This window comes from Tenrec ecaudatus, chromosome 5 (genome assembly GCF_050624435.1).
Source record: "Tenrec ecaudatus isolate mTenEca1 chromosome 5, mTenEca1.hap1, whole genome shotgun sequence".
Lineage (NCBI taxonomy): Eukaryota > Metazoa > Chordata > Mammalia > Afrosoricida > Tenrecidae > Tenrec > Tenrec ecaudatus.
In genome coordinates, this window is record NC_134534.1 from 31,983,338 (window position 1) to 32,005,187 (window position 21,850).

Sequence of the window (21,850 nt, forward strand, 5' to 3'; positions counted from 1 at the left end):
GCCAGTCTTTTTCGGGCATTAAAGAGTGCGGAGTGTTAGCACATGCCTCTCTGCATCCATAAAGGTGACCATGTGCTTCTTTTCCTTTCTTCTGTGGATTCAGTCGACTGATTTTTTTTTTTTTTGAATTCAACAAGTATTTATTGAGTGCTTCTTATGTGCTAAGTATGGTTTCAGTACCTGGGACACATCAGAGAGCAAACAGATCTCTGCTCCTGTGGAGCTTACAGTCCAGTGTTCAAGACATCTCCTGGCCACTGTGAGCTGTGAGGGCAGGTCTGCACCTCTCTGTCTGTCCCTCAGCTGCCCACGGGGGAAATAAGCAGGCCTGGCACACACATGGGTGACGTGCTTGGTGTCCTGTAGTGCCAAATGGACACCTCCCCCCCGCATGCCCCCAGACAGTACATAGGGGCTGGAAGTTGATTTTTAATTAAGAAAGCATACTGCAGGCTCCTCGGGGGTGGAGCCAGATCGTCTGGTCATGGGTGGGGGCAGGGGGCTGGGCTGGCTACACGAACTGCTGCTGCTGCTGCTGCTTCTTGGTGGCTGCCTTGCTGGCCAGGTCCTTGGCCTTCTCGGTAGCTGCCAGTGCCGTCTCCTTTGCCTTTTCTGTGGCTTCCTTGGTGGTTTCAACAAGCGTCTTAGAAGGGGCCTCACCTTGCAGCTTGGCCAGGATGTATTCAAAGCCCTTCATAGTCTTGGTCACATTGCTTTTAAACCGGGCCAGACCAAATTCCTGGACAGCTCGGGAGACACCAAACAAGTTGGAAGAGACCCAGGCTTCCCGGTGGATTTCGGTCCAGCCACTGTTGTCGGCATTCACACGGTAAACACAGCGCTCCTCCACCACCATGAGCCGAGCCAGGTTGATGTTCGAGGTGAAGGTGGTCATGGTCTGATTCTGTGGGTCCACAACGGAGTCCTCCAGGATGTACACCGAGTGAGCGACATTGGCAGGAAACAGTCGCTCGGCCCAGCGGGGCATCCTGTTGGTCTTGGTCAGGAGTCGCCTGGATAGGAGCTTCTGGTCAGGGGTCACCTCCCGGTGCACGATGTCTTCTGTCAGGACATGCTTGCAGGATTCGGGTACCGCTGCCAGAAGGCGGTGAACACTTGGTCCCAGGAACTCCGGAGCACGCTCTGGCCCAGGAAATACTTCACCATCGTCCCGGCCAGAGAGGGCTCAGCACCCGCGCAGCATCAGGGGTGCGGAGCCCGGGGGCACGCGGAGGCCGGGCCGGGGCTCGGCGCACGCCCGCCAGCCCCGCAGGTCAACGACCCAGTCGACTGATTTTTTCAAATTTTGAACCATCCTTATATTCCTCCTAGGGGAGTTCTTGATGTTAGTGGTATTAGGTCTTTTCTCTTGGGTCCACCTACCCTTTAAATAGACAATTTATCCTAACTCCTAAGATACTCAGTATTACCAATCGCTTGTTGAAAGTTCTGTCCTTAAATTTTGTGCTCAACATCCCCCATTGTTAGCATTGTCTTTTCTTTCTTTCCTTAACTATCTGCGTTCCAACTTCTAAAACTTTGCTCCTCTCATGGATCCCTCTTCTCTTTGTCCATGTGAGCCAGGTTTCATTTTTCAAAAACAAGAAAGTAAACAAAACCAGTTTCTTTCAAGTTATCGTAGTGGAATAAACAAAAGAAGCAGACCTCAACGGATATGTCACCTGAGCTTGTCTCTTTAAACTAAAAATCATAATGTTACCATGTGTGAAATGCCTAAGAGAATTGAATTTATGACATTTGTAAGTACATAGAGAGGATCGGCTTATGGCATTGTAAATGTGTCCCATCAGACTTCTTAAGTGTTTGTTAAAAATGATGTAGTTTTAAGAAGGTACATCCGAATGTATAAAGAATTGTTTTACTACAGTTTAAATTGCGGGGAAACAATCTATTGAAATTGTGAGATAACAGAGACAAGTGACTGTCACACTTGTGACGGACGCACGTTTGCTGTGGTTTGGCAGTGCGGAGCAAGCACTGTCTCTGACTTCGTAGGCATTGAACAGTGGAACCCCCCCCTATGACGACATGCAACCCCCAAAACAGCAGCCACTGATAAAGATCTGCGGAGAATGTAACACGGAAAATGAAATAAAACCCAGGGATCCAATCAGATGCAGAGAATGTGGATACAGCATAATGTACAGGAAAAGGACTAAAAGGTGCTTGATGCTCGAAGAAGCGTGAATTCAGAGAGCGTCTGCACATGTGTTGGATTTGCCGTGCTGTTTCACTTTGCTGTGTGACTTTCGGGTAATGTACTCTGAATTTAATGGTACCTGGGGTATCATTTAGTTTCAAAACCAAATTGTGTTTAGGTATCTATGAGTGCATTGTGTAAATAAATGAATTTTCATTCGAAAAAAAATACTGACTTGTGTAAACTATGCTTAAAGGTTTAAGGAAAATCACACCTTTTAGTTACCGTCTATACTGGAGTATGAGCCAAAGCACCTAATGTTACCACAAAAACTGCATTAAAAATGTGCTGAAAAAGTTCAGCTTATACTTGAGTATATACGGTAATATTTGGTTTGTCAAAGGTTCTGTTTTTAAGCAAAAATTACTTTAAATAATATTTTTCATGCTCCCACTATCACACCCCCCCCCAACTAATTTTTATTACCAAGATTGCTGTTTTATTGGGATTTCCATGCAGGACCATCCCTACATTTCTCCTTATGGGCATCCCCTATTTCCTGAATGGCAATCGGGAGGAATACAATAGATGGCATTACTACTTTATGTCCTAGAACTGTAGAAGTTATGAAGATAGAATTTCGGTTTAAGTTCACCTGAGCATTATAAGCCTGACACTTGTGGAATAGTTGCCAAACAGCCCGATACCCTACGTCACGCTAGGCATTGCAGCATTGGTTTCATCAGCGTTAGCTCTTTGGGTCAGCTGATCTGGAAGATGTCAAAAGGAAATTTCTTTGGAGAAATTATCGATCGATTCTACGTCCACCATCCTTTACCAGAGTGAGGGAGATGACTAGGGACTACTTTTGTCTCGTGGTAAGCCAAGTGGAGGGTGTTCCAGGGGACTAATGAAAGACTGGCTTCAGCTGGAGACAAAGAACGAGGAAGCTGTCTGTGTAGGCCATGTGCTGCCCTGCCACCAATGGCAAAGACAGCAATCTGTGATCTGGAAACCAGGTAACAGGTAGGTGACTACTTGGTTACCATCCTAAGTAAAATGAACGTTAAGTAGAACTCCCTGCGGTTGTACTTAGGAGTGTAATTCAAAAGGAAGGCCTAGGGAGTGGGAAAAAAAAACCCTGTAAGAAATATCTAAGGGGGTTGAGGATGGGGCAGGTGTTAAGAGTAAGCCAAAGGAAAGCCATGTTAAAAGGACTGTACTCCAGTGGCAAAATCCTATAGAATTCCTTAAAGGAACTAGACTCACTATGATTTTGAATGGCCACTGTAACAAAATAAGCTGAGTATCTTGCTGGTGTCCACCAGAAAGTTATGCTCCCTAATTATGTCATTGGCTAAAGTAGACAGATATAATCTACTGTTAACTGAGTGTGAATCATTTACCGCCTCCAATTATTACGGAACTGGCACCAAGAAGACCAAAGTCTCTGCTCTTCCTTCACCACCTCCTATCATAAAGGTCTTTGAGGCATGGCCGCTTCACCTCCGCTTTATTATCTTATAAAGGAATGAGGCCTTCTTAAAGCAAGAGCGGCACCCAAGGGTTTAGGAATTATTCCTGAAAACAAAAATTCAACACTGTTGATGCTTCCTAAGTTTCTCCCTTCTGTCTCCACTATTATTAACTTTGTATCATTACTACTATAGCTCTCACACAGACCAAGCTAAAGTGCTCCAAAGGATGATCTATTTCCCCTTTGTCAAATACCACCAGGAAGAAATAATAGTAAGATCTACAACAGTAGGAACTTTTCTATTTTGATCACCTTGCTAGATAAACAGAGCAGAGAAAAAATATGAGAAAGAAAATCTCCCGTCCCAGGTTGGCTGTTTTCAAGCTGCCACAGAGAGTGCTTTGCTTTCATCTTACTTTACCCTTACCACCGTTACTCTACCCAGTCTGCCTCCATCGAACGCGGCTCTCTAGTTTTGAATTCTCCCCTAGTGACCACTCCATTTGGTTTTCTTTTCTATACATATACACTCATTGAGAACACATAAATGCATTTTTGTTATCTTTTTAATCGATTATTTGATAACGTTAGAAAATGTCACCATCTACTAGCACTGTTTTTTGAGAATCGCAGAATTATTGGCCCCTAGTAAATAAATGTGATATTAAATATATAATTACTCTATTTTATTTATTTGTTTTCATGTTTGGAATGTAACAAGACGTTTGCTTCTAGAAAATTCTACCAACGGGAAATGGAAATCCTAAAACAAATAACACAATATGAACTAAAATAAATGCTTTAAAGACACACACTCATACCACAGACTCAAAACATGACAGACAGATACCATTACAAGTATTCTTTTCTTAGAGTTAAAGGTTGGCAATCGCATAAGGGCCACTACGCAACTCTCAGAATCTATTGTTATTTGCTTAAGATCCTACTGTTTTGTACATTTTTATGTCTTAGTAACAGTGCTCTATTTTCCCCAGATAGCACTTGGCATTTTAAACATGTAAAAAAAAAACTTACTTTTCAACTGTGTAGATACGGGGTATTCTTCTTGGAACTCAGCCTTCTACAGTGGGTTGATGAAATATCTTTCAGACATTCTTGTTATGTCACTAGGTTTATTTCCATCCTGAATTCTAAATTTCTAAGGACAGAATGTCTTTGAATAGCACTATCTCCCCCCATCTTCAGCAGACGGTTGAAGTGAGAAGTCTACACCTTCCCACTTGTCTCCCTCTGACTAATTTTAAGAAGTTAAGGCTGGATAAAACAGTGCTAGCCAAAAGAATGAAGACACAAATACGTGCTCCAGGTTTAAAGGGCAAGTTATTCATTTACTCAAGGAATGTTCAGGGAAATATTTAGCTCCTGAAATGGACACATTTAGAGGGATGGCCAACATTCAACTACACTGGCCCATCGTGTTTCCTTATAAAGATGTAGCTTCAGGAATAGTCTATGTTTGACACCAAAGACCTGCCCAGGATCGCTTACTCTTGTGTAAGAGAAAGCACATGTCTGTTTTGTTTAAGTGGCTTTTTGGTCTTTGTTGTGTTAGCCAAATTGGTAGCTTCGCCAGTATTGCTTATAACGGATCAGCACAGCTGGATTGAGTTGATTGCTCTTAGAAATATTTTCACAATGATTTACACCAAATAGAATCACTATATTTAGCGGCTGTTCTCCAGCATTACATAGCTATTGTTAAATGACTCATTCGATAGGCCAATACATTGGAGAGTGCAGAGTGACGGCTACTTGCAACCGGATGTCCCAGAAGCCACCTTAGGTTTTTCTATGAATGAAGGTCCTAGCTATTACTTTCCAATTTAAATCACCATATGGCTCAGATTCAGTTGCTGGAGACGATAGAATCTGCTTATTGGGAGAACTTGCTATTCTGGGTAATAATATTTCCACTCTTGGATTGGTTCTTGAAAACACGGGGCTTCCTGTATTTCCCTCACAATGCTGAAAAGACAATCCCGTTGATAACTGTTCACAATGGAATATCAGATACTTCGGATCTGCCAGCTTACCCATGAAGAGACATTGTTTCAGTTAATAACTTAATATGACATCCCGTAGACCCTTCTTAGAAATCTAAATCACCAGCTGGCAGCAATGGACTATCACTTGCCTTTAAGCTAGTTTTAGTTGAAGACCCAGTAGATATTAGCCACCTATCCAGATTATTCAAATAATGTCTCCAGTTGAATTAGTCTACCAGAAAACAAAACATGCAACCCAAAAGGTAGCCTTTCCACAGAGCTCTTGAGCTCCTTTTTACAGTCATTATTGAATACATCCTTTCCATTAAGGAGAATTTTTAAAGACAGTACTTCATTCTATACACTGCTCCTTGAATTTAATTTTTAGAAGTAGAAAATGAATGTCAAACTTCCCCATTTAAAAATACATGTAGATGGATACGCTATTGTTGTTGTTAGTGCATTCACACAGATTTTAATGTTTCCTATTTAGTTGTAGCTCTGGGTGGAGATCTAACTATTTTGGTCACTTCTTATTCTGGGTAATAATATTTCCACTCTTGGATTGGTTCCAACCTTCTCCAGTGAATCCCAAGTGCTTAGAGGTAGAATCTATAGTGCAGTCTATTTTTATTTATTTGCAAATCTCTCTTGTCTTGCATATAAAGGGAGTAGGAAAGAAATTGTCTTTCTACTGTGTCCAGCCATGTAATATACAGCATTTTGTACAACTCTCAAACTGAAAAAGTAGGTTATCCTTGTTACTAGATATGAAAAGTAAGGCTCAGAGAAAACAAGTTCCCCCACTGTCAAAGAATAGTAAATCTAGCTGCTGAATCTCCAAGGCCCAAGCTCTGTTTACTGCACAGCTAAGGGTGTTAGTTATCTCAAACAGAAATATCACAAGTAGATGGTTTTCAAGGCAGATATGCTTGCTTTCACAGTTTAGGGGGCTAGAAGTCCAAATTCATGGTGTCAGCTCCAGGGAAAGCCTTTCTTTCTTTGTTGCCTCAGGAAAAGGTCCTTCATTCCTTTCAATGTGTGTGGGCCCAGCTTTCAATCTTCCTCTCGGTCCACTGATGACTCTTCTCTCCTGATGGTAAGGAGGTCCCCCTTTCTTCACTCTTTCTCCTTCTATTAAAGGTGATGCAGGCCCAACCCCAGAGAAACTCCCCTTACATCAGACCAGGGCTGTGGCTTTAAGGTGGTGGCTTAAGGAAAGGCACACCACACACCAAGCCCGCCATAGTCACATAACCAACAACTGGATTCTCTTTCAAACTAACTCACTGGCATTCAGTCGATGCCAACTCATAGCAACCCTGTAAGACAGGGTAGCATTGCCTGTGTGAGCTCCAGAGATTAGGCCAACAGTGCTTCCTCCATGTCACCGCGAGCCCTGGTGGTACAGTGGTGACAAATTTGAGCTGATAACTGCCAAGTCAGCAGTCCAAAACCACCAGCCGCTCCGCAAGAGAAAGATGGGATTTCCTATGCCTATAGGGTGGCCATGAGTCAGAATTGATGGCAATGAGTTTGTTTTGTATATTCTCTTGAACATAACCCAATTCTGCCTCATTAACCACAGGCAGAAGTTAGGATCCACAACATATCACAAAGTGTGAAATGATAATTTTATTAGGGGCTCATATAACTCTTATCAAAATCCATATATCAATTGTGTAAAGAACATCTGTACATTCATTGCCCTCATCATTCTCAAAACATTTGCTCTCCACTGAAGCCTCTGGCATCAGTTCCTCATCCCCCCCCCTCCTTGCTCCCTTATGATTCCTTGATAATTTGTAAATTACTATCTTGTCATATCTTACACTGTCTGATGTCTCCCTTCACCCACTTTTCTCTTGTCCACCCCCCAGGGAGGAGGTTATATGTAGATCCTTGTAATAAGTTCCCCCTTTCTACTCCACCCTCCCTCTACCCTCCCACTATCGCCACTCACACCACTGGTCCTGAAGGAATCACCCGTCCTGGATCCCTGTTTCTAGTTCCTCTCTGTCCCAGTGTACGTCCCCTGGCCTATCCAGATGTGTAAGGTAGAGTGGGCATGGCAGTGGGGCCTATGTTATTCTTTCCCTATATTCTCTTCATTTTTTTATCCCCCCCTTTCCAAATGGTCAGAGATGCTTTTTCATTTTTTTATTTTAACAGTTTTATTGACATACAAGTCACACACCAGGCAATTCAGTTCAGTGAACAAGAGTTCTGCGACCATCGTCAAAATGAAAGGTAGAACACTGTCTTCATTCTTGTACTCATTCTGCTTAGTTTCCCGTTTCCCCTCAACCTCCCCTCCCGTAATCCTAAGAAACTACTGATCTAGTTAATAAACCGTCTTTATAGATTTATCTGTCCTGAATTTCATATAAAAATTTCATACCAAAAAAAATTCCAATGAAACAGAAAAAAAGTCCAAGTGAATGGATTCGTATGAATGTCACTGGACTATTTAGATCACTCATTTTTCTATATTAATTAAACTAGGGCAGCCAACTGGACAGCACTCTCTTTTCAGTGTTTTAGTGCTTAGTTTTAGCGTTAATCCTGGCTGGGTTATTTGGTTCTTGTATCTCAAACGAAATGTTTGGAAGATAACCTGAACTGGTCAAGAAACATGCAGAATCGCTATTCTTATGCCCAAGCAGTTCACATGTGATGACATGCTTCTTCCAAGAGGGAAAAAAAAGCTGTAGTTGCTGAGGAGAAAACCACACAGGTACAATCTTATAGAAGCATATTTTTAGGATTAGTGTCTTTAAAAGTTTTGTGATGTTCTTTTCTAGCCTTGTAAGGTTGAAACCTTTTCTGGAGTTTATAAGACGCTCATGGGTAAGGATGTTAATTTTGCCAGAGTTTCGATGGAAAACGTAAATGACTGAATAAAATGATTCCCAATTTAAAAAAAATTAAAAAGGAAAAAATAATTGCAACATAATACATATGTGACATCTGTGAAGACGCAGGAAAGTGGACAGTTTCAGCTGACTAGACTGTGAGTGGACATCCTATGGGGGAGAGGAGGGGGGTGCGGTATGACAATCTATAGTTATTCCCTTGACAAGGACAGGGAGAGCTGCCTGACTCATCTCAATGTGGAGCCATCAAGTTCCAGAAAGGGGCACACCATGAGCCAGGCCACCCAGGACCTTGCCCAGTGAGGACAGAGTTGGGTTCTAGCCAACTAGGGACAACCTCCATTTTTTAAAACACCCTCTATCCCGAGCCCCAGCCCTGAGCTCAAAGTCCCTTGCAAGGTCTGCCCACTCACCAAGTTGGCCCTCACGCAGACCCTCCAGGGCCTGTCCCAGGTATATCCTGCCCCTACCGCTCAGTACACCTGCTGGGCTGCCGCCCTTTCTACCTGCTTGTTTAGGCTCAGGGTTGCTGCCAGGCCATTGCTCCTTTTGAGAAGCTGGTGGTGCCAGGATCCACCAGGAAAGGGGTCGCCATACCCTCAAAACCTTAAAAGACTTGTAGTCTACTTGAACCTGACTTTCCTCCTTTTAAGATTCTTTGTCCTGTAAGAAGTAGTAGTACCCCTATCAGATCTAAGACGAATGGGCTCAGCACACCATCACTGGAAGCAAAGGGGCAAGCTGTAAGTAAGCCTTTGCTTGTGAGGAGCCTGTGTCAAGATGTAAACAATATGTTCCCAGGGGAAAATGTGTTCATGACTGCAGTCATGCATACCTGAAGCCAGCTGGGCCACTCACCTCGGCAGGGGCTCAGGCCCTCCTAGTCAGAGGAGTTAGAAAAGTTTGTGGAAGAATGGAATAAAAAGATAAAGGGATTTTCCAATGCGCTTTCTGAAGCTCCTTTTTAATTTACTCTTTTGATAGACCAAGGTCAGCTTTCAAATATTTCCCATTTTGCTAAATGAAAGATGAGCCGAGGCATGAGCCCACTGGCTGCAGCCTGGGAGAAAGAAGGGACCGTCAGCGTTGGTGAAGACTCATGAGCTGGGAAATCGAGGCGGAATTCTCCATCCTATGAGTTGCAATCGACCTGGCAGGAGTGGGTTTATTTTCATTTTGAGTCCTTAGAATTGGGGGTTAAACTGAATCTTGGCAAGCCAAACACTTTAATAGGGTTACTATCTTTCAGACTACTGATAGAAATCAATGCAAACAGGTTAGGTGCAATGAGGGGTTTGACTAAGGGGCACTCCGGATTAGCATAGGGAATCAATAAAAATACAGCAGAATGAAAGCGTTATCACATTTGAATACCATGGTAATGGAATAATGACAGATTATGGAAAAATCCCCGGTATGTCAGATTGTTAAAGCTAGTAAAGTAACTTGCACTATATAAAATCATGCATTGGGGTGCATTCCTCCCCGAGGTGAACACAGAGCAAAAACCTTGGCACCAGCTCCGTCACCCTCCTTTCTGAGGCGCCATCTGTGTTCTAGATGTAGTTCTTTAGCATCTTCTTTTGATGCCAACGAAACCGCAGAGCATCTGGCGAAGGGATAAGTGATGCTTTTGAAGATCCAAGAAAAACCTACCTTTAGTTTTGATTCACCTGTCTTGAATCTCCATCCTTTGCCCACCCTCCCTCTCTGCCCTCAGTCAAAGTTGACTCATAGGGAGCCACTGGGGGTCTCTAAGTCTCTAACTGTTTACTCTTGCAAAGCCCCGTCTCTCCCACGGAGTTGCTGATGGTGTACGACTGCTGAGCCCACGATCACGGCCCAAACATATCCACCGTCAGCACAGCAAGCATGTGTAACGTAACAGAGAAAGCTCCCTTTCCCTCAACTGCCTGTACCCAAGGAGACACCGAGAGTGGGCAAACAAAATAATCCCATGCGAGGTAAGAAAAACAAGTCCTTAGGACCAGCCTTTTTGTAACATGCTGCTTACCAATGAGATGGGTTGATGGAGACTGGTTCACACAGCCAGTTTCTGCAGCAAGGCTCAGAGCCCTTGTCACTCAAGGCAAACAGGGCTGCTAAGCAGATGCCGTGTCCAGGTTTGCTGATGCTTTAAGAGAGTGCCGAAAGAGGATGTGTCAAGTCCTGGACCCGAACGATCTCCAGATGTGTACGGGGAGCAAGCCTAGCCAGCTGGGTACAACCGCAAGAACAGTAAAACACACATCTTGGGAGCATCTCAGCCATCAGGAAACAAATCTTAGAAGACTTGTTGTTGTGTTGTTTCTTAGGTGTCAGAGACTCGCTTCCAACCCCTGACCACCCTAGACACAACAGAACACACAAGCCACCACGGCAGAGCGGCTGGGAAGTTCAAACCAGCAAACTCTAGGTTACCAGCCACAGCTTACCCACGGTCCCAACAGGCTTCCTTTCCTGAAAATCACTCTCCACGCATTCTTGGACGCAGAACACACTGCTTCCGGTGCACATGCTCAGGAAATGCGAACCCCCTGAGTTGTTTGTTAATCACTCCCTCATCCAGGAGAAACCGAGGCGGGAGCAACAATCTCTATGGGCCACAATCCTTGAGCCTTATGGCTTTGTGTAATTAAAATTTCATTTTAGACTCGGCATTCCCTGCAACTTTGAATAGAGTTATTCCCCATGTTTTAAATACTTCATTAAGAGCAACAAGAAAGGAAAATTGCTTTAAGTACCATAAAGAGGAAAGGTTTCGTTAGGTCCTAGCAATCAGCTTTCCAGGTAATGTGCTGTGTCTCCTTTATTAGAAAAAGAAAACAGATCTTAATTGAACTCATTAACTGGGAGGGTTCAATGAAGACAAAGTTCTATTAGGTCCAATTAGAGCAAATCCTAAGGGAGGGAACGGAACGTGAGTTGGCCCACGTGTGTGAGAGGAAACGGGGAGAATTCAACTTACAAGAGCTTAGAGAAAGGGGAGGTTGCAAGTGGGGATCTGCTCAGACTACCTACTTACCTTCAAGGTTACAAAACTAATGAGGGTAGGGAATTGCTGGGTCTCAGATGAGAAAGCAGGAAGCATGGCTCCGAGCTAGGGAATGCAGGCTCAAACCTACTGTAAGGAGCTTCTGTGAGTCAGGAAGAAGATTTAGCCTGAACATAGGCACATAAAAGTGGCTGTGAGGCAACAGCAGCAGAGATGTTACACAATCAGGGAAGAAAGGTTACACAACAGGAAGACTTGGCACCCGACGCTCATCCTGCATGGCGCGAGGCCACTGCCCTGCTATTGCTGAGCTTCGTTCTTAAGGTGCTTTGGGGCCTTTTATTGTTTGCTTCTAAAGCACCTTTGGCTTCCTAAGATACTCAGCACTTTATGCATGATCTAACTACATTATAACACATGAAGAACGAGTAGTTCTAGGATCCTACTTTACAGATCAGGAAAATGAGGGCAAGACATATCAAGTGTGTCACCTTAATACATATTTATCAACACATGAATCATACCTATAAGATAAAGACTTCAAATGCAGGCCAAAATAAACCAAAATTGTATAAAATGGAGAAGGAGAAAATTACACGACATCACCCTCCATCCAATATCTTGAGAAGGACAGCATGCTTAATAAAGGGCAAACGCAGAAGAAAAAGGCTCTTGATGAGCTGGATGGACACAGTGGCTGCGACCAAGGTCAAGCACAGCAACCATTGTACGGGTGGTGCCGGACTGGGCAGTGTTTCGTTCTGTTGTACTTAGGGCTGATGTGCGTCGGGACAGACTCAAAGGCACCTAACAACAACAATAACAACAACATCCATTCAATGAGCTACTACAGCATTTAAAGTCATGCCCAACGTAGAGCATGCCAAGGGTGCCAAATTTGATCAGTGTTTCCATAGTCAATCCATACTCTGTGGCAGTGGTTCTCAACTTTCCGAATGCTGCGGCCCTTTAATCCAGTTCCTCAGGTGGGGGTGACCCCCCAACATAAAATTGTTTTTGTTGCTACTTCATCACTGTCATTTTGCTAATGTTATAAATCGGGCGACCCCTGTGAAAGGGTCATTTGACCCCCAAAGGGGTCACAACTCACAAGTTGAGAACTGCTGCTCGATGGCAAAGCTTCATGGAGAAACATGAACCTGTTATTCAGGGCAGAATCTAACCTAAGACAAGAAACTGAAAATCAGACTTATGATTATTTGTAAAGATGGAGCCTAAGACTTGTTAATTATGAAAGCATTCATTTCATGCATGATGGGAATAAGTACACATTTGATTTGATCCCAGCAGAATAGCTGATTAAGTAGAAAATATCTCTAAGTAAAATATTAACTTATAAGGTGAATTAATAGGCATTTTTAGGGCAAGAGCCACCCAGTAGCAAAATACTGGTTCTAGAATACTATCTGATAAATACTGTTCTGGAATAGATGATTTATCAGGCACGTTCAAGTCCTCAGAATGGATTTCACCACTTCATACCACTACTGGATGGGCCAAGAATGGGTCTTGATACACACATTATTTCTCAAGTCCAGAAAATGTTAAGCAATACCTATTGGCTAATTGTTTTGATTTCACAAGACATAAAGGAATCTGAACATAATCTATAAATTTAATATACACAAGTGATATTAAAAAAAGCAAACTCGCTGCCATTGATTTGCAGCTGACTCATAGTGACACCCCCATAGGTTTCTGAGACTGTAACTATCTACAGGAGCAGAAAGCCCCTTCTTTCGCCTGGGCAGTTGCCGGTGGTTTCAAACTGCTGACCATGTGGATTACAGCCTAACGTGTGCAATAATAAAAATTATTTCCCCCTCAAGAAAATACCGGTTGCTTTTCAAAGGTATTAACTGGAAAAAATGGTTTCTCATGAATATGAAAAACTTGAATGTCTTCAAATAAGGTGCAAAATGTATATGTCAAACGCTGATGCTATGAGTAAACATATTTGAATAAGGACGTGCGAGTCGTGCTGTCTTTTGTTGGGATCCCTGATCAGGTTTGACCTTGGTATAAAGAGGCAACTTCAAGAAGTGAAGTCACTGCATTCCAGCAACCGTGAAGATGGCGCAGGAGTGGGCAGTGTTTTGCTCTGATGTCCAGAGGGCCTCCACGAGCCAGAACCACCTTGACAGGACCTGCCAAGAACAAGGGAGAGCCTTGTCTCTGACCCCACACTTTCAATCAACAGGGTGACTTGCAGGAGACCTCGCTAAAAGGGAAATGATCTGACACCACTTCCTCCAGGACAGTATTGCTGCTCAACAAGGACTGTGGAGAAAAGCAAGGTGAAGACCCTATGACCTTCCACCGCCTCCTGAGCAGCTCATGTGCACGGCTGCCAGGCTCTTCTGCCCCCAGGGTCTGCAGAGCCTTGACCATGAAAAATCAGTGAAGAGAAGGTCTGCGTGCAAGGGGGTCAGCACAGCCTCTGCAGGGGTGTCGTCTAATGAGCCCTCCTGAAGAAGGCCCTGCTCTCAAAAACCATAGGCTCAAGGTCTGCAAGGGGCGGGGAGACGATTCCCAGGGGGCCTGGTTTCAGTGATGCCTACAGAAAGGTTTCTGTTCCTCATGACCTTTTGCAAGAGATTCCAAAGCATAAAAAGACATATTCAGCTCAATTAAGTCTCATGTGGCTCCACAGACATAAGTAAGTCACAAAAGGAAAAAATATATACTATATAATAATAACACATAGCAGAGATGGCCATTCAGGGTAGACCCTACTGGACCTCCATGGAACAAATCAATTGATAAGGCAATACTCTTGGTATCAATCAACCAGATACAACAAAGCTTCCCAGACAGTGGTTCTGAACCAACCTTCCTAATGCCATGACCCATTAATACAGTTCCGCATGTTGTGGTGACCCCCCGATCATAAAATTATTTTCATTGCTACCTCATCACTGTAATTTTGTTACTGTTATGAATTGGGCAACGCTTGTGAAAGGGTCATTTGACCCCCAAAGGGGTCGTGACCCACAGGTTGAGAACCGCTGTTCTAAGACAACTTGAAATTTGAGAGTCGCTAAGTACAAGTACTCTCCCTCAAAATTCCCTTCCTCAACCCCCTCTGCCTTAGGGAAGTGTGGACTTATGATACGCCCAGCACAGGGATCAGTACGGAGGAAAGTAAATGTGAGGGAGAACAAGACGCAGTCTTTGATATCCAGGATGCTGTCAGTTACTTAGGAGCTCTGGTGGCATAGTGGTTACTCGTTGGCTACAATCCACAAGGTCTGCAGTTCAAAATCACCAGGCCCTCTATGGGAAAAGATGGGGGCTTTCTTTGGAAACCAACAGGGGCAGTTCTACCCTGTCCTATAGGGTGGCCACGAGTCAGCATTGACTGGATGGTGGTGAAGGAGTGATTGTTTACTTTGAGAGACAGTGGACAGAATCTGCCACCCATGACCACACTCAGGCTCACAGACACCAATCTAGAACACCATGAAACCACCCATGTAAGGGGACATGAAACATTCATACTAAGGAACTTAGCTCCATTCCAGCTACATTTCATATCTTAAAGTCCAAGGATAAATAAAATCTTTGGTCACTTCTCTCCAGCGGAAGAGTTATGGATCTGGTATTTTGCAATTTTAAATCGCTGAGTCCTCTTTCAAGAAGACACACGGAAAACATATAGGAACAACTACATTCACAAAAAGCTTAATACTCAGTGTCCCTGAAGTCCCTTTGGATTTCTAGGGCCTGCATATACTGAACCCAGTCATGACTGCCCAAGGTTACAGTAGTCACGCTGCCTGAAAATGGAGACGGAGCCGTGGTGGCACGGGGAGGGTGGTGGTGGTGGTGGTGGTGTTACTCACTGAGCTGCCAACAGCAAAGTCATCCGCTGCGGCCTGCTCCCATCGCGGCTCAGAACACGGACAGGGTGCGTTCAATGGCAGTGCAATTCTTTTTTCAAGAACAGAAAGCATAGCTATCTGCCTAAACAGGATACTCACGCGACAGTTTGGGGACAGCATCTCGGTGCTTGATTAAAAGGAAAATAACGCTTTAGGATCAACAACTCACCTGACTGACATCTAGTCACTCTGACTGATGGCGGCCCTACCCGTAGAACTGCTTCTGGAGGTTTCCAGACCACAGCTCTCCACGGGAGTAGAAAGCCTCGTTTTTCTCCCAAGGATAGGCTGGTGGTTTTCAACTGTTGACCTCATGGCTAAATATGCACGGTCTGGTTTCTTATCTCAGCTGTAACTCTTCTGAACACATCAGTTTTAGCCATGTACTTTGTCTACAGGCCAACATGAATATGACAGAACACTTCTCACCAGGAGTAAAACTGTAGCGTCTCTACAAATACTCTATAGTCTCTTAATATGACTGTGCTTATGTTATCGCACCCTTTCTTGTTTCCCTTTAACAGTTTTTCGGTAAAAGCTACTTTAAAAAATTTAGCTGCCATAAAAATAAAGACACATTAACAAGAGCTCAACTTTCTCATCTGCCTCCTTCCCAGAAACTGAGTTTAAAGGTTATTTCAGGATTCTACACTGAGCTGTTACGCCAAATGAGGGGCAGGATCCATGGAGGTTATGGGCATTTCATGTGAGCCTAGATGGTACAATCAAATAAGGGGACCCAATGCTACACATATCTTCTTCCCAAACTTTATGGATGAATTGGGGCTTCAGGGGAATTTTCCCGGGACTCTTTGTTTTCGTTAATCATTATGTTCCCACTAAAATTTCCCAATTTCAACGACCCTTTTCTAGGAAGATTTCTTAATCTTAGCACTTAAGGAAACTGACATAGATGGTAGTTGGTTGAACACCATGTTTAACTGATTGGTTCCCAATATAAAAGTAGTGCTCTGGGATGCGCGAATCTCGAGATAATTTACATAATTCTTTAAAATGAAACACTCCTGATGGTAAACTGTTTGAATTCTGTATCTCCAACTAAATGCCAAAGTAAACAAATGCACACCAGAATAGGTGAGCGGAGAGAGTTGGGGGAACGTTTCACAGGAGACAGAGAGCATGGGGCTCGAGTTCTAGACTTGACATGGGCCTGTGGCTGAGAAGGAGTTTCTGGGTGGCCCTAACGGTTAAGCGCCGGACTATAAGCTGACAGGTTGCTGGCTCACGTGCATCCAGAAACAAGGCATCCAAATCTGCTTCTGAAAGGCCAGTCTTGGAAATGCATGGAGCAGTTCCTGTCTACACTGCGGGAGCTGCCATTGAGAAGGAATCTCCTGGACGTCAACCAACAGCAACTACACCAGATGCGGGTAGGCAAGAGGGCCGTTCTAAGAGAGAGAGGAGATGTTTGAACGTGATGACAGCTATTTCCTGCCCTACATGGTCACTTTGCTTGATTCCTTCGTGTGCTGGGCAGCTGGAATTGGCTCCATCATGAGCTGGAAGCCACACGAGGGAGGCTTCTGGAAGTCATACCGTGTAGTATGCAGAGTGCTGCGAACATGGTTTGGGCTCTTGCTCTTCTTTGTCTAGTGTGCACAGAGTATGTCGAGAGCTGTGACCCAGCTCTGCCCCAGAAGCCTCTCCATCGAGACAGCACTTTGGGACTGTCAGTGTGACACAGGGCTACAAGTAAGGATTCTGAGTTCACTTCTCAAGAACATAGTGTTTAGGGGCAGATATTGAAGCCACTGTTTTGTGTTTCCATACACAGTATGGGAGTGACGGAAACCCGTGCATTACAGATATTTGGTAAAGATTCCATAGGCAAAGCTGAGCACAGTGTTGGGTAAGTAACCAGAATTCAGAAACACCAGTGGAGTTTATTTAAGATAAAATTCCAAAAAACAACAAAACCACAAACTCACTGCCAGCAAGTCAATTCTGACTCTGAGCAACCTTAAACCACGTGCTACCGCAAGGAAATCTAAGGTGCGCATCCACTTTGGTGACAGGACAGAAGGGGAGTTCCGATGTGGATAAGGAGATAGAACCTTTGCAATTTTAGTTTTCTTCTAGGTAAAGCTATTGCTTGAAAAACAAGACACGCGGATGGAACACTAGTAAGAAAGAGCCCTTGGAGGGTGTCCAGAAATTGAACTCCAGAGTTGTTTACACACCAGACGTTTCCCAAATATTCTCAAACACACTCACTAGTTTTCAATGCTTGCCAACTCAACAGCTGTGTACGAGGTTTTCCCTGTGTGTCTCGTCCTGAGCAAGGTGTTGTGGACGTAGTGATGAATGAGTCAGTGTTACGATCTAGGTGAGAGGGACTAAAGGAATGTAAGAAATATTTCATAGATAGTATTTATAGAGTGCTCTGGGAGGAGTTCCTTCAGCTATGTGACATCATCCTGTCCTTTGCCTCTGGGGCGCGCATGCATTTAAGCTGCTCCAATTCCCTAAAGAGATGGAAGGCCTTAGCTCATCGTTTTACCATTGCCCCTGTTTTTCACCCAGCGACTGTTACTTTGAGGCAGGTGTAAGCTTAGCCGGCAGTAGGACTACAGATTCATGGGGTTTCTGTAGATTCACGAATGTGCCAAGGTTAGTTAGCTGTTGTGATCGGCATAATTCTGATCGGATGATCAGACAAGCAGCTCCTTGTTGCAGCTGCTTGCCGGGTGCCAGAAAACGGCACGTCCTGCCATATTTGCAGATGACATTGGTTCTGAATCTTCACATATTTGGAGAACTCTGAAAATCCAATCCAAATCTTCTCATATTAATCGAAAAATGCAAAGGGATAGGCAATACGCATCCCATGAATACATTCAGCACTCTTTTACACACTGCAATTTCCTGCAAACGTTTGACCTGGAGCCCCCAAATATACAGTTTTATAAATGAGAACTATTTCACCTGGCTGGAGATTCACTGCTGATAGAAAATAACAACCCCCCACACACCAAAAAGGCCAAATCCTTTACCACCAAACTGGTTCTGACACACAGAACCCCTATAGGACAGAGCAGCATTGCCCCACAGGGCCTCCAAGGCTGCATGGGCCTGTGCTGTCACATCTTTGTCCCTGTGGAGGGGGAGTGGTGGGTTTGAAACACTGTCCTTTCTGTTAGCTGTCAAATGTTTAACCACCGTCATACCATGGCTCTCTAGAGAGAACACACTACCTTCATTCATCCTTCTGTTTTAATCTTTAAAAATATATCTCTTCATGTTTTCATTTCAGCTTTTCAAATATAGCATTTTTATAGCTGTCTCCACTGTGACCTCATAATTTTCCTGTGATCTCCCTCTTCCAGTGAGAGATTAGAAAATGTTTAGACATAAAGTCTGACCAAGGCAAAAGGGAAATTAAAATGGAAATCCCCCTGTGTGACCAGAGGGGACCATGGCTGGGTGAAAGGGAGCAGGCCCTGTCATTCACATAGCCATTGAACCTGAACCTAGTCTCTTGACGTCTCTGGATCCCAGTCTGCACATTTTGGAAAGGCGCGTGACTTGTGAGATAATTGCCGTGACATAAAATGAATGGCACTTTTCTTTGTACACTTCACAAATGCATGGCAATTCTACCGTGTTAGACCTTGGGGAAGCAGTGATAACTTGTAAGCCCTTCAGAGAGGTCGCAATGCAGCACGCGATTGAAGTGGATCTTCACCGTACAAGTTGAGCATGTCATTGAGTGGACTTAAATTCAGTGGGATTCGCTGTATCGAATGCAGAGGGCTGCAGGAAGCTCAGGTTGTGGAGTGTCAAGCAGCCTCGAGCTGATCCTCAAGCAGTGAAACCCTACAAAATGACATGTTGAGTGAGCATCTATTTTATTGAAACATAAAGCCTGAAAGTTTCACTCCTTCTCTTCCAATAATTTATCACCTGTAACGAGCATCATTAAATAAACCTACCTTCCTTTACCTATTGATATCCAATACTACCTATCGAAACCGATTTTTCTACAAATTAGCCCAGGTTCTTCTGTCCTACTGGCCTGTGGGTTGGTACTACATGAATGTGCTGTTGTGCTGATTATGGGATGTTCACTGTTTGCTTTAGTAGCTGGAAAGACAAAATAATGCTCATTGCTCTCACCATAATTTCACATACTTCTGGCTTGTATAATTTCTAGTTTTAGAAAAAACGAAAACTCTTATCTCATTGCCACTGTGTTGACTCTGACTCACAAGAGCCCCGCAGGACACGGCAGAACTGCCCCGTAGGTTTCTGAGCCTGTAACTCCTTAAGGAAGTAGAAAGCTTCTTCTTTCTCCCACGGAGCGGCAGGCGGTTTCAAACTGCTGACCCTGTGGTCAGGAGCCCAATGAGTGATTAGATTTTCTAATTTGCTATTTATAATGATTATGTGTATGCTGGTTCTAGTCACTTTATTAAATTAACCCATTAGTTCAATCGGCCTTTTAATTGCATGTCTTGGTTGTTCCAGTTATACAACCCTCCTATTGAAAATGGCAATATTGTTTGCCTTTCGATAGCTATCTTTCTGCTTTCTATTGTAAATTATATTCCATATAACGAAAGACTGATTCTCAATGAGTGGTGGGTAACTTTGCCGTCCATGGAATACTTGGAAATGTCTGGAGAGACACGTGTGGGTGAGAGACAATGGAGCTGGGGGTTACTGACATCTAGTTAAAGAGATGAAGGCTGCACCGGACAGTCTGGCACCCTCCCACCGCTAAGATTCACTTGGAGCAAAATGGTCCTTGTACCGAGGTTGAGCCACTGTGGCCTAGAACTTGCAGACAATAAGAACTAACAGTGGTAAAGGAGGGCAATGTGGACATGCTCCTATAGAATCACTTCAGCAATAATAGATGCTAACGAACTCCTTCAAATCTAGGCGACCAACTATTCCCTACAGGCAGTTGCAAAAGCCATCTCACCACCTCCTTCCAGGGCAGCCACAGTGTTAAGTGACCGTAGATACATTAGAGCCAATCTAAAGCGATCTTGTCAGACAGTCAACAAAGTCCAGGGCAGCCTGAAACTGTTCATACAAAACTTTCAGAATTGATATTAAACTTCAGCATTCCGACTTTTTCTGTTATTTTTATTTGTAATGGAAAACATAGAAACTTGTACATAGATGTCAGTCAACAACACAAAACAACAAAACAAAAACAACTGTACAAAGACCAGCACTCCTTTTTCCATGATTCCGTGCTTAAGTGCGCATACACACACACACACACAGTATATGTGTTAGGTTAATTTACAAGAATATGCTTACTAGCTCCTATCACCCCAATCTAAAACAAAATGGATATGCAAATATCCTTTACTTTTCCAGAGTTCCCTTTGAGCCATTTCCCTTTTATAAAAGATTGGCATTAGTGCCTATTAGTACCTGACAAAGAAAGAAGGAAGGAAGGGAGGGAGGGAGGGAGTGAGGGAGGAAGGAAGGGAGGGAGTGAGGGAGGAAGGAAGGAAGGAGAGAAAGAAAGAGGAAACTGGAGTTTTCTGTTGGATTTGTAGAGAGCCTTTAAGGAGGCATGGCACCTGGCGCTGTAAGAGGAGCGACACCAAGCGCCTTCCGTGGGAATTACACTGTCATATCCTGTTTCTACCTTGGCGTGATGGTTATGCATAGGGCTGCTGACTTTTTCCAAACCTCCAGCGGTTCCTCAGAAGTCAGATGAGGCTTCTATTCCGGTGAATAATCAGTCTCAGAAACCCTTCGGGCAGGTCCACCCTGTCCTGCTAGGGTCACTGTGAGTAGGAACCCGCTCGAAGGCAGTGAGTTTGGGGTTTGGTGTACTTATGAAATCATCAGCTTTTACTAGTTAGTCTTTTAGGTTTGTGTGTGTAGGTTATTCTTTTTTGGGGGGGGGGTGTTTCTGGATACATTCACAACTGTTCCCCATATAAATTCATGGAAATTGCTTTATTATGCCGTTTTGCCTTAGGAGAGCTTTCATAGGGACTTTCTATTTTTTGGATAGTAGAGGAACCTGTCTCCAAGGCATGTCCACACTCAGGGTTAACATTTTACCTTCAAAAACAAGATCCACTACAATAATATGAAAATATATTCCTGTTTACCCCTTTATGGGGTCAGATTTGCTAACAAAAATGCTCAGGTACTTCCTTACTACCCGTGTTTTGCACCTCTCCTCCCCCCTGGGTCTTCCTGATCTAACAAAAGCACCATTATATAAATGTAAAACACAGGCTTGTTTCCCTACAGTTAGAAGCAGGAGGAGAATAAACAGAGAATCACTTTGGATGTTTAATTCCCTCCACATTGTTTAAGCTGGCGCTCTAGGGGAAATTCAAGCTTCTGTCTACTACCTATCTCAGTTGGCCAATGTGATCTTTCTTGTAGGGAGACCCCTGCTTGCACTTTTACCTATGAAGACCCAGAG

The 21,850-nt window shown here is 43.8% G+C and overlaps 1 protein-coding gene and 1 pseudogene across 3 annotated transcripts in view; both read right to left on the minus strand.

The window, feature by feature from the left end:
* Positions 1-21,850, minus strand: part of OXR1 (oxidation resistance 1) — a 459,178-nt gene that overhangs the window by 161,589 nt on the left and 275,739 nt on the right. The gene's annotated exons all lie outside the window — the stretch shown is intronic.
* LOC142447962 (PRELI domain-containing protein 1, mitochondrial pseudogene) lies at positions 112-1,280 on the minus strand (annotated as a pseudogene).